Genomic DNA, 12,018 nt, shown 5'->3' with positions numbered 1-12,018 from the left:
ACTTGATGTGCATTCGTAATAACAGCCCCCACCCCCACCTCCCTTGCTCTGGCTCCTGCAGCGCCGTCGGCCCCGGCTGGGAGATCAGAGGTGTTAAATATCTCATCTTGCTACCCCTGTCAATGAGTTTATTAGCCCTCACCACTGAAATGTCTCCCTCATTAGCTGCAGTAAAATGTCAGTCACGAGGTGTGAGGCTGTGAACGCGCGTCCGTGCTAATCAGACATATCTACGGAGCTTCTGACGCGCTGGGATTGATCAGTCACTAGGCATCAGACATCAGAGGAGCATTAATGATGGCACGGGAGAGGAGCAGCACCCAGAACATGCATTAGTTAGTGGACAGGAAAGTCGGTTTTACTCGAGAGTTGGCACGCGACAGAGTTGGAAATAAAAACAGGATGTGTGGTACTTAGTACACAATCAAAGGTGTAATAGTACACAAAATTCACTCTGGTTGGTTGGGACAATAATAAAAACAGCAACAACAACAATAAAAGCAGGTGTGAAGCCAAAGAAGCAAAGAGGTGGTCTCAGTCTGGTCAACTACCACACGGTGTCTTCGGCTGTGAGGTCACAGTGAGGAGACGTGTTCACTGCTGACTGCAGCACGACGCACTTCTACCCGGCCTGTGCTAAAAACACCCTTTGACCTTCCAGGATGCGACTTCATTTGCTCTTCCTCCCTGTCTTGAAACAGACCCGGGTCTCCCCTGGGTGGTCCAGTTAACTCCCCTCAAGTATCTTGGCCTCACAGCCACATTTCTATTCTGAGCAGACACAACCAGAACACAGCATGATGAAGCAAAGCTGCTGCTGGTGTGTGTTTGTTTCATGACAACTTTTCCACCAGGTTTTCTTCTCCCTTCATCTATCTTTGAGAACAGATTTTCTGATTTTTCCCTCCTCTTAAGCATGTCATCCTTCTTAAAACTATCAAACACACACACACACACACACACATAATTAAGATTATCAAGAACAATATTTCTGCTCATTTCCACACAACAGGAGAGTGAAAATGAGCATGACATGAGTTGGTGATAAAATAAAATGCGTGTGCATGTGTGTGCGCGTGTGTGTGTATCTGTATGTGTGCGTTCGCATTTTTTGGTTTTCAGTATGGAGGCAGTGATGAGCGCTGAGTGCAGTACAGGCCTATGTACTGCACATACTAATATGAGAGATGTACAGCTAATACACAACAAAATAGTTCAGAATATTAATTTCATTCATCATGTTCTAACTCTGCCGAAGCCACGTGCTCTTTGGCCTCATGACTGTTGCCAACTATCGAGCATACAAACCTGAAAAGTTCCCTGAGTTTCGGGTGTGACAGTGACCCTGAGGAACAGATGGTCATTTTTTTTAAAGGAAAACCAAACCAAAAAAAAAAAAAACAAGGTCTTCCAAGCATAGAAAATTGGAGAAACTCTTTTAAGTGTTACAAAAAAAAAAAAACAACAGTGTGAAAAGTGTTTGAAAAGAACTGAATAAAAAGTAATTCTATCAGAAGCAACGTGAGGCAGCAGAGCGGCGTTATGGACTTTTCTTTTCTCAAAGACAAAAAAGATCAATCAAATCCAAGTCTAGAAACGATCCTGTGGTTAAAGCAATCTATTCACATCATGATTAAACAATACATGTGACAATGTACGGTTTCTCTTGAACAAAATGGAGGTATCCATCAGTCCAATGTCAATACAGCTCATACCACATAGAGACAAACCGCCCCCTGGACACAGGGCTCACATACACAGACACAGGTGTGTGTGGGAAGAAGCGGGAGCACCAGCAGCACCGAGACATGGGGAGAACATGCAAACTCCGCATAGGGAGGTCCCAGCTGGCCGTCACATTCAATCCCAGAACCTTCTTGTGGCGAGGCAAGGTAGCTTGGTAGGGAGAACTCAACCAAGAAACCTACGTCAAGGCCTTGACCAAGACTTGGCTTGGGTGAGGCTGGTCCAAGTCCAGCAGACAGTATGACATTGTCATGGCTGGGTTGTAAGGAATGTACATGTTTTATTCATTCTGTTTCATTGACACTGCTGCTGCTGCTTCTGCTTTGGACAGAGGGGGCGCCAGAGTCAACAAACAAAGTTCATGGCAGCTGCGATCAATAGTTTGGTTCGATGACTGAGATTTTTTTTTTTGGCACACGCATTAAACGGATCTCGTTCTAGAGAAGGCGGTTGTTGGTTGCAGTAGACGGTCTTTTGTCATCGTTAATTTAAAATATTACACATATTAAATCTATTTATATGCGGAGGTTAACTCGCCCAGCTCAATATCTCTCAAAGATCAGAGCAGCTTTTTTATCCAATCTAACTGTAAAACCATTTGCCATGAATGATCAGCTCCCTGACTGAGCGTCTCTGACTGAATTAACATCAGGCGCGAGTATGAGATCCCAGATAAGATGGGGCACGCTGACATGACACACTGGGACTGGAGGATACAGAGGGGCATCCAAAAGGATATTGTGAACCGAAAATTAAATTCAGCTCATTTTTTTTTTTGTCCTTCTATATAAAGATGTGTGAAAAACATTGTTTAAAAAGTTCCCACTCTAGATTTTGATGTGAATGGGCTTTTCTTTCACAGTGCCTTAAGCCTCGTGATATGTTTCTGAAGCATGGAATTGAAGGAGAAATAAAACTTTTTGAAAAGATTTTAAGGTTGTTGTTTTTTTTTTTTTCAACATTATATTGATTCCATGAATGGAAATGCTTTTTTGTGTTTTGCTTAATTATTTTCTCTTTTTCAGATCGGCGTTATGTTTTGGGGTTATATGTCCATCCGTATGCCCATTTTTGGTCAGAGTCAGATCTCTGGAACACCTTGAGAGAATTTCTTCATATTTGGCTCAAATGTCCACTGGGACTCAAGCATGAAGTAAAAAAATTTTTAATCTGTGTTTATATTATATATATATATATATATATATATATATATATATATATATATATACACACATATACATATATATATACATATATATACATACATACATATGTATGTACATACATACATATATATACATACATACATATACATATGTATGTACATATATACATACATATATATACATACATACATATACATATGTATGTACATATATACATACATATATATACATATACATATGTATGTACATATATACATACATATATATACATATACATATATGTGTGTATATATACATATATACATATATATATACATATATGTGTGTATATATACATATATACATATATATATATACATATATGTGTGTATACATACATATATACATATATATATATATATATACATATGTGTGTATATATACATATATTTTTTTTTTCATAATCTTAATCACATTAAATGTAGGCTTTTATTTCATTTTTGTATCTTTGTTGAGTAAGGTCACATAAACCTGTACCTTTATTATGAAAACCAGCTTTGTTTTATAATGTACTGTACCTCATCATAAACTGTTTAAAAAAAATATTCTAAACGTAAGTGGACAGCACTGAAGTGGATTATGCTGCAGGTATGATTTAATTCTTCGTTGTCAGTTTAAAAGTGGCCCATCGATGACGAAGACCCCCTTCGTGTCCACTGACGGGTTGAGAGTGTCTTTTTTTTTTTTTTTAAGATTTTGATTTATCGCTGTAAGCCTTACCTGACCTAACCTGGTAGTAGCTGTTAAACATTCTGATCAAGCATAAAAAGGTTATCAGATATTGACCATCCTGCGAGCTGACATTTCCTGGGTGAAGCCGTGCAGTATGTGAGAGAGACCAGTAGCATATTTATTAGAAATATGCCATATTTAAAGAGAGAGAAGATCCTGTGGAGGAAAAGCTGCTTAAAGCATGCTTAAGCTAAATTTTATTTTATTTTTTTCTTGACACAGCATTTAAGCCAGCGGGATGGCTTTGTTTCCGTCAGTATCCTGGAATTCAGCACAAAGGACATTTTGAAAATCTTGATTTTGAAAAGCCTGCACAGGCAGGGTCTCTGTTGCTAAGTAACAAGCCAAGATAAACTGCTGTCAGTCACTTAGGAAATAAAGAACAACATAAATAATGTAATTAGCTAAATTAGAAGTAAAGAAAAAGCTTCAAATCTATTCCAGTCACAGCCTGATGCTCTCTGCTTGATCTTAATATTCTCCATTCATTCAAACGACTCACTTGATTAGCTTCTTCTCCAGATTATGGTTGTTCACAAGAGTTGAACTTCTGCTGGTTTTACCATGACTGGCCACTCACTGCTGGTTTTTGGAGGTCATGGACAGAAGCGCTAGTTTTCTCTTTAAAAAATAAACACGGCCACTTTTGTAAGAAAGCAGCCAACAAAATGCTGCATGGATGCTATTTTGGTAAGCTAAGCATTGCTTTAGTTATCCTTGAACAAATGCAAATGGGATTTGTAGCATTCAGTTTTGGATGATTGCTGAAGAACAAAGGTTTGAAACGTACATGTCACGAATGAACATCACTTTTAGGATTTTTCAAGCGTTTATGTAATTGGTGTAAAGCTGCATTGTATTATGAACAAACTAAATTAACAGACACATGACATCACCGTGGCCACAAGCTTCCCGCTCCCTCTGTTTTTGTCGTGATGATTTAATGCGTGTGTCATCCTCTGTGGTCTCGTTAAGTCGCTTGTTAGCAACTTCTGTTTTTAAGGCACGTGTGAAGTTCAGGTGCAGTATTTACTTATGTGCTCTATCTGGTAGAAGAAAATAGTAGGCATCTAATAGAAAATTAAACCAAAAATCCATTTTCAGTTTAACCATTCAAAAAAAAAAAAGAGACATATGGTTAGCTTAGCATAATGAATAGTAGTGGCCCAACAAAAAGGACAGTCAGATACACAGCAACATGTGTGGATAAATAATTTAAATAAACAACTGTGTATCCTCCAGTGAGCTTCGATCTCTTGAACTCTTTCTGTTAGTTTACAGGTTTCCTTCTGGCCTCTCGTACGTCAACCTTATTAACATGTATGAGGTCTAATACAGAAAAATAAAATATGTGTTTTAAAGGGGACTTAATGTCCCAGAAATGTATTTCTCAGGGTAGGCGATTTTTGTAATAACGTCAGTAGTGGCATGTAAAGGCAGTGTCATACATCAGATAATTAGAAAATCCGCATGTGCTCAGACCTTGTGAAGTCTTTAAGAACATACCGCACTCCGCTCTGCACTGCCCCGCTGTGGGAACACTTCAGAACAGCACATTAGCTTCAGGTTGACTACCACATGCAGATACCACTTAAAACAGCACCTGAGGAATAATGTAAGAGTGAGACGTTGGGAGATCAACACTTTACCCACTATTGAGAAATCAGATGTGAAAAATTGATCACATTTTTGCATAACTGTCTTTCACAAAAGTGCCAACTCGAAAATACTGAGGCTATTTTTCTGTGTATTTGTAAATAACTCGGATGCGTGACACATAATGAGATTTTAACAAGTCCAGTTTCTGCTCAGACTGTCCCTCTAGGACTTACAAAGGTGATCATGTACTGTAGAAAATACGGAACACAATATGCTGAAACCAAATGTACGTCTTTGCTCCTCTATATCTCTGACTTTCTTCCTGCCTCTAGTCAACATGTTCCTGCAGTTTTCAGCCATTTTAAAGCTAAATATCCGAAAAAAACCAAAACAAAACAAAACAACAAGTAATTATTTCAGCACCCCACCCTTGATTTACTTTGTGTCTTTTAATAAGATTGCACTTTGGCATATTAGTTAAAGTGAGATTTCAGCAATTAGAGAAATATACATGTTTTAGGTTAGAAATCTTAGTTTTATACAACCAAAACTATCCACACAATTTCATCTTTCACGCACAAAAACATGTCTTTTGAAAATGAACATTTTTCATAATAACTCGTGCAGATGTAGTTTTTGAGTGACAGGACCACTCTGAGTTTGTTTGAAGAGTTTCCACTTCAATCTCAGGGGTTCTGATTTGAATCTCTGGCGGTTACGACAAAACAGAGAATGAAAGCTACGCAAGCAGGACTCTGACTTTCATCTCAGTCACTCTGGCAGTCATCTCTGACTGAACTCAACAGTGGACTTCTTCGAAGCAGCAGCAGCAGCAATGCACAAAACAAGGTTGACATCAATTGGATGAACGGTTGATGTGAAAATCGAGTCACAGACAGAGAATTCTAACATTTATTGCATCAGACTTGTCTGAACACTCCTCCTCAATTCACCTTCATGACATTTACATCCTGGTGCTGACAGTAATGCTACTGCCCATGTCAATAATCAGGTTCATCTTTCACCAGACAGCCTACGGTATAGAGGATGTGGTACCAAAGTTTTGCAGACTGACATTTAACAGTGGGCCCTGGCAGTTTTAATAAGACTCTTACTATCTCCCAGTCTCCGGGTTGAAGTGAGATGTGGTTTAGATGTGATGTGAACAGCCCTCAGCAGCTGAGATGGACCATCCAAAGATCGTGAAGATGATTGGCCTCATGCTCACTCTCCACTGAGACTCTGCCTTGTTTTTTTTTTGTTTTTTTTTAAGCTTTAAAGGATGAGGTACTGATTAGTAAGAGGCTGAGAGAGGTTGGAAAGAGAGAAATTGTGCTATGAAATGAAGATGGATGGAGAGGAAGAGGAGGAGGGGAGGGGCCGTGGAGAGCGGCGATGAAGAGAGGGGATACGTTTTTTTAGCAGCAGCAGACAGGAGAACATGAGGATGACGGCTTTAGAGGAGACGAGTGTGGGCGGAGGTGGAGATCTGAGGCGGCATATTAAAGTAAGGGTGAAGTGCAGGGATGATTAAGAAAAGGAGGATGAATTTAGAGGAGCAGATGAGAGCGAAGACAAGCATGCTGAGGAAGGAGAAGCAGCTGAGCCACTTGTTCGCTAGTTTACTACTGCTGTTCACAGTTTAGTTTCTGGTTTACCATTTAGGAGCAGTACGCATGATATATGATATACAGTATATATATGATGTACAGTATTTAAGTTTGCTCATAGGAAATTTTACAGAACTCTCCTATATTTAGGTCGTAGGTTTTGAGACCGAAGTTGAAAACTCTTTGATGGCCATCGCAGATTTAACCTACAGATTTAACCAAAGTCAGTGTTCAATGGAAACCAACTCCACTGGCTCATTGTTAATTTATGGTTTAACAACGGTAACAACAATAAACTCAATTACAAAAGACTTTCTCAATAATGGACAAGGGTTAAGGACAAGAAAACAAGATGAAAGTCAAAAACTAAAATAATCATCAAATTTATATTTTAAAAATCTAGGAAATCCAAAGCTGAGTCTAAAGTTCTCCTTCTTGAGCTGCCACCTTATTGCTGTGGAGGAATTTGCATGCCCCAGTGATATAGGAGCTAAGAGGTCGGGGCTTTTACAAACAGGAAGACAAAGACCAGCTCAAAAGACCCCAATGACGATCAACAAAGTTGGACCGAGTTGGACCCCCTTTGGAGCCAGGCCTGGGGGCGGGGCTTGGCAGCAAGCACCTGGTGGCCGGGCCTGCACCCATGAGGCCCAGCTGGGCACAGCTCAAAGAGGAAACATGGGTTCCCCCCTCAAATGAGCTCACCACCGATGGGAGGGCTCGGTGCTGTGAGGGATGGGTTGCAGTTAAGATCGGAGTCCTTGGCGGTCTGATCCTCGGCTGCAGAACCTGGCTCCGGGCACATGGAATGTCATCTTTCGAGTGGGGAAAGAGCCTGAGCTGGTGCGCGAGGTTGGAAAGTTCTGGCTAGACATAGCCGAACTCACCTCAATGCATGACAAGGGCTCTGGAGCCAGTCTTCTTGAGACGGGTGGGACTCTCTTCCACCCTGGCATTGCCTGCAGTGAGACAGGCTGGGGTGGCAATATTTGTTACCCCTTGGCTCAGTACCTGTATTTTGGAGTTTAACCCGGCAGGCGAGAGGGTAGTCTCCCTCCGCCTTTGGGTGGGCGAAAAGGTCCTGATTGTTGTTTGCGCTTATGTGCCAAATAGCAGTTCAGAGTCCAAAAAAAAAGGGGGGGGGGGGGGAATTCCCTAGAGGGAGTACGAGAGAGTGCCCCCTCTGGGGATTCCCTTGTTCTGCTAGGGGACTTCAATGCTCATGTTGGCTACAACAGTGAGACCTGGAGAGGCGTGATCAGGAGGAATGGCCCCCAAGATCTGAACCAGAGCGGTGCTTAGTTATTGGACTTCTGTGCCTGTCACAGATTGTCCAGATTGAACTCCATGTTCAGGCATAAGGGTGTCCACATATGCACTTGGCACCAGGACACCCTGGGCAGCAGTTCGACGATTGAATTTGTGGTCATGTTGTCGGACTTGCAGTCATATGTCTTGGACACTCAGGTGAAGAGAGGGATGGAGCTGTCAACCAATCACCACCTAGTGGTGAGTTGGCTCTGATGGGAGGAGCCAATTTTATCAGGTTTAAGGTGGAGCAGGACCCAAATGCAGTGATGGGCAATGGGAATGCACTGTGTATGAAGCAAAAGATGGAACTAGACTCATAAACAGACAAAAGCAAAAACACAGAATGCTGAGGAACACACACAACAGGACGGGAGTGGCAAAGCATCAGAGAAAAACGGAGATAGACTGACAGAAGACACAGAACTAAAATACCAACTCAACTAAACACCCAAGAAACAGGTGGGAGAACACAAGGGCAGAGACTGATGTAGAAAACTAATTAACTAACAAGACACAGCTGTCTCACTCCAAAAGGGTGGGTAAAATGGACAGGAAATAACACACATCATGTGTAGGGAAGTAAATTTCCAAATAAAACAGGAACTCCAAATCCAAAAACAAAAACCAGAAATGCACCGAAGAAGACAAGGAACACACAAAAAGATCGAGACCCAGGACTCCATGAATACTTTAAACGCAAGACAAAATAAATGTCCACATGGTGCAAAGAGCTTTGGTTATTGGACTTTTGTGCATTAATTACTCTATATATCTGAGCAAGTTACTTCTTGTGGTCTCAAAATTATTATAATGTGGGGAGAAACTGTATCTCTCTCTCTCTCTCTCTCTCTCATCATGTTCAAAATGTTTTTCTCTTCCTGCGGCTACTCCAGGGTTCTGTACCTGAGCAAGTGTGTGTATATAGAAGCTTTTCATTTTTTGACTGACCAGTCTTCTTCGTGTCTTGATGAAAATTAATTTTAGGTTAATCTGAAAGTGCATTAAAAATGTAGCAGTGTAATCTTCCTATGACTCCAGTCTGCTGCGATATACATCTTTGAATGTTAATTGGATGGGTGTTTTACATTCCCATGGGCTTCAGGCTTGACTATAGCATGAGTCATTCTCCATACCGCAGTGCATTTGTAATTCCCAGGCAATGTCATTGTGCTATTGCGCAATCACTTCACCGTCCTGCCACACACCAATGGATATTTGTGTTGCTAATTCTAAATCACGCTAAAGCCGTTCCTGTCGCCAAGGCAACTAATTCGGTACAACCAGTTGTACCTTGACCCTTTGTTCCTTTCTTCTTGTCTGCCTACCTGGTTGTGTCAAGCTGTCACTCATAAACCAATCATAAGCTAACATCTCCCTCCTCTGGTCTTCTATCACCTCTGCCCCCGCCCCTGAACTCAGGTCTTCTCCAATAAGGCTTGATGTCACACTGAGGCGCTCACCCATGGCCACAGACAGAGCCGCCAATCATCCTGGATAATCAGAAATGGGCTGACCCAGAGGTGACCCGTCCTTGCAGAAGGGCTGACAGAATGAGAGCAGTGGTGTGGAACTTACAGGGTTTTTTTACATGCTCTCTCTCTCTCTGACACACACACACACACACACACACACACACACTGTAGGTAGACTGGAGTTACTATCTTCACAGGGTCTCACTTTTCTAAACTTAAGTAAATTCCTAATCCTAACGACCCTAATCCTAACCACAAACCACCTCTCACAGTCTAAAACCAAGTCTTGATCTTCAAATCCTACAAAGCTTTTGGGCTCAGAATTTTGGCCCAAAAAAGCATGGCAGCCCCTGCAGATACTTCCGGGTTTCCATTCTGTAGACCTCACAAGGTTAGGAAAAGGAGAAAACACACACATATTTGTATATACTGTGCAGAGGTTACGCATCACAATAACACAAATACTGTATTTACAGTCACATGAATGGTGGATAATCATCGACATCAACCTCCTTGGATGGCCATCTGTACATCCATAGCGCCAAAAATAATTCACTTGACAAAAGATGTTTTCAACCTGTTTGGTTTCGAACAAACAAGAGCTAAAAGTAGTGCGACTATTTCCTCAGCTATTGTGTGAGCACTAATCTTGGTCGACCTCATTCATATGTAACCATTTTCACAGTTGTAATTTATTTTCAGGGAGGTGGTCCACTACAAGCAATGTCTTCCACTTTATCTTTGTGTCTTCGCAATGTCGCCATCAGCTCTGGGATGTGCAAATTTTGGGAAAATTCCCATGATTTATTGATATTCATTTGTTGTCCGCAGCAGGGATAACTGCTTTTTTTTTTTTTTTTAAGTGAACCAAACAAATGAATACTCATAGATGTGTTGCACCAACTGGCCTTTCATAATCTTTATCCTCTATGTTTGTTCTAGTCTTAAGAGTGGTGCCTACATCAGTCGCACCGACAAAACAAATACTACACGCCTGTTCTTAGAGAGAGGACGACAACATGGTGCAACAGGTATAACTATTAAATCAGACTAGCGCCTTAGCTTCAGACCAGGCGAAGCCCCCACGGGTTCAACCAGCCCCCAAGACTTGATGCGTCCTTCAGTGCGATACTCACATCGTGGCAGGCTGTCTACTCGTCCTCTGATGTGGACGTGTTGCCTGTGATCATCTCGCCCTTGAGAAACAGCAAACCATGGTGATGATCTGATTGTTTTTTATGATGTGCAGCGGCGGATCCATTGGTTTGCTCCATTAACCTTTAACATGCTACAGTGTGCATCATTCATTCACGCCACTTGAGGCATCCTGTCCTTTCTTGTCATTGTCATGAAGAGGGGTTACAGGTTCATGCTCGTCAGTCGAGGATGGAGTGAGGAAAAGTGACATCGAGTGTGTGTGTGTGAGTGTGTGGTGGGGGGTGGGGGGCTGGCCAACTAAACTAATGAATTAAATAAAATCTGAACGTGGTTGAGAAGGTAAGCTAAATTATTACTGTACATCACAAGATCCCACGCCTTTCCATGCTTTTACATTTACAAAAAAAAGAAGGGGGATAAACAAAATATCACGTCTGTCTGTACATTTGCTTATTGTTTATATATCCATCCACGCATCTTCAACCACTTATCAGAATTTGGTCGCTGACGTAGCAGCTCCAGGAGGGAACCCCAAACTTCCCTTTCCCTGGCCATGTGGACCAACTCTGACTCAGAGACCCAGAGGCATTCCCAGGCCAGCTTTGAGATGTAGTCCTTCCACCTGGTCTGAGGTCTGGCCTGCAAACCCCTCCCAGCTGGACATGCCTGGACCACCTCCCTAGGAAGGAGCCCAGGCAGAATTCAAATCAGATGCCCGAATCATCTCAGCAGGAGCTCTACTCTGGGTTCCTCACAGATGACCCAACTTCTCACCTCATTCCAAAGGTATGAAATGTAAAAGGAGTCATTTTAGAGAGGTTTTTAACTCTCTTCAATGTACATTTCCTCAAAGACGGAAGTATCTGGATTGTTTTTCATCGTATATCATGATAACTGTCATGATTTTCTGATTATTTATAGTACAGCTTATATCCTGACATTGTGTGTCTTTCGACGTTGAAAGATGAGAACAGTAGGATGGTGGTCAAGGGCTGAAGTTGTCATATCAAAAAGATACGGGTAGTTACACAATAGCTCCGGCAGATGTGCTCACCATTACACACTTCAGCACGCAGTTTATTTACAGTCACGTGTGGGAACAGAGCGTACAAGGATAATGGAAGGAAATTATGCAGCTCATCACACTGACCTTTTTATTGCACAAAAGAATAAAATATGTTTTTT

At 41.6% G+C, this 12,018-nt stretch overlaps 1 long non-coding RNA gene across 1 annotated transcript in view; it reads right to left on the bottom strand.

The window, feature by feature from the left end:
- LOC147256175 (uncharacterized) overlaps window positions 1–10,839 on the bottom strand; it is a 55,419-nt gene extending 44,580 nt beyond the window's left edge. Inside the window, exon 1 of the long non-coding RNA XR_015117741.1 lies at window positions 10,812–10,839. This is a non-coding gene — a long non-coding RNA (uncharacterized LOC147256175). The remainder of the gene's footprint in view (window positions 1–10,811) is intronic.
- Between the last annotated feature and the right edge of the window lie 1,179 nt (window positions 10,840–12,018).

This window comes from Aulostomus chinensis, chromosome 9 (genome assembly GCF_037954235.1).
Source record: "Aulostomus chinensis isolate RoL2024-O1b breed Wild chromosome 9, RoL_Achi_v1.0, whole genome shotgun sequence".
NCBI lineage: Eukaryota > Metazoa > Chordata > Actinopteri > Syngnathiformes > Aulostomidae > Aulostomus > Aulostomus chinensis.
This window is presented reverse-complemented; position numbering and strand designations above follow the sequence as displayed.